This window comes from Ursus maritimus, unplaced genomic scaffold, assembly GCF_017311325.1.
Source record: "Ursus maritimus isolate PB19 unplaced genomic scaffold, ASM1731132v1 scaffold_1, whole genome shotgun sequence".
NCBI classification, from domain to species: Eukaryota; Metazoa; Chordata; class Mammalia; order Carnivora; family Ursidae; genus Ursus; species Ursus maritimus.
The window spans coordinates 82,738,522-82,740,594 of NW_024423343.1; positions in this window are offsets into that span (position 1 = coordinate 82,738,522).

The following is a 2,073-nucleotide window of genomic DNA, read 5'->3' on the forward strand; positions in this document are numbered from 1 at the left end:
CCACACATCGTAATAAACACAGCTGCATTTATGTGAGTATGTGATCCCATGTACATGTAAAAACATTCAAACAAACACACTCAACAGATTTATTTGATTGTGCAATGGGGCAATTATTCAAATAAACATGCTCGATGCAATTATTTGAATCTCACATTGCATGTTCATCAATCACAGCGCTAAAAAAGGGGGGGGTGGGAAACACCAAAGAATTTATGTGGGAAAAAAATATATGTGAAAACAACCTTATTATAGATTTTATAGGGTTAGCCAAAGTTATGGCTCCCTCCTTAACTGTAACTCCACTATTCTGTATTCAATGACATTTGTTCCTAATGATTAATTGATTCATTCACCTCGATCATTATATTGGAATGACCACAACCTTCAGATTCATATGATAGCGAACTTTACAAACCTGGATTGGTAGAAAAGTGAAATCTCTGTTTTTAAGTGCAGAATAGTTCTCCCTAGACATCTTACATCAAGGGGACACTGTTTAAATTATTATCACTTTAAATAGCACTCCCATAAGTTTAAAAACTTTTATGCATACAACAAAACATTCCTACATTTGAAGACATTAAAAAAAATCACAGGTGACTCATCTGATCATTTTACATATTAATAAATATTATGACATATATGTGAACACATCACGAATCATATAGGTGTACCAAGAGGCATTTTATGCCTCTCTTAAGTATGTACTGACATAACCTAATATACTAAAATGGGAAGGGGCGTTTAGTCACTGAAATATGCATCGTGTAACAAAGATGAAGAAAATACATGGCTTGTGCCCATCATAAAAAAGATTCAGACTGAAGGCTTAGCTTTGGTTTTTATTCAATTAAATTGTTAAACTGTGCACAGTGATTTTTTTTTAGAACTTGAGACATTTGTGATGTTGGCTGTTTAAATCTTTGTTACCTTCGCTGTGAATTGAAATTGTACATATTTAGTAAATCATGCAGACAAAACAAACTTTTTAGACAATATTTTTATTGGAGAGTTTTCTTTTCCTGTATCCATGTTAAAAAAAAAAAAAGACCTCCTTTCCCAAAATAAAAATGTCAATACTAAATTTAAAGAAGTATAAAGGAATGATTGCTTCCTTTAGAGCTAAATATTTAAATAAACATGGAGATCATTGGCAACCTGTTCTTTTGGGCTAATAGGCCGTGTCCAATTTTTTGGGTCTGATGTTTCAGAGGGCCTCTGTTTCAGGGTTGAAGATGATCTATTAATCTCTGAATTCAACAAACGCTATTGAATAGCAGAAACAAAGCCCTCAGCCTTCATTTGCCTATGAACTATGGAACTAGAGGAATAACACTGGGTTGACATGCCGAATATGCCACAAACCAAAACTCTCTCTATTAAAACAGGCGCCCACCACCCATAATCTGGCATGACATGTTAAAATGCTCCAAAATATTGAAAATATAAAAGGCACACGACTGTTCCCATTTGGCTTTGAGATGAATATGACAAAGATTCTAATAATTTTAGTCAAAGAAAATGATGAGTAAAAAGTACATGAAGATTAAAGGAGTGACAAATGATCTTTTAAGTGTTCTAATTGGTCTTTCTCGTTCATATCTTTGATTCTACAGAAATTGCAAATCCTGATGGTCCTGATTTGTAAATGCACCCATCAGCTTTCTCTCTTCCACTTCACAGAATATGCCTGTTAGATTTGGAACCAAAAATAAGCCCCCAAAATGTTAAAAATAGACTACTGCCCTGGCAGGAAATTTAGCATTGGCAAGCCCAGAACTCAGAAGGAATTGATCTAACATAAGGAAACATTCAAAGAAAGATTTGTGCATTATGAGCCTGTTCTGACCATTTTCAGGGGAGTCAAATGGAAGGATGAGAGAGAGAAAGAGAAAGAGAGGTTTTGCAGAACTTGTATGTGTACGTTGAATATTTAGTGTTAAAAAAACAACATTAGAGATGAAAGGAGTTAGAATGGAGTGTTTCTGAGATATTTGATATATTGTTATCTTACACAAATGGAAAACACTTAAAATGTTGATACTGGAAAAATAAAGGGTTCTGAAGACA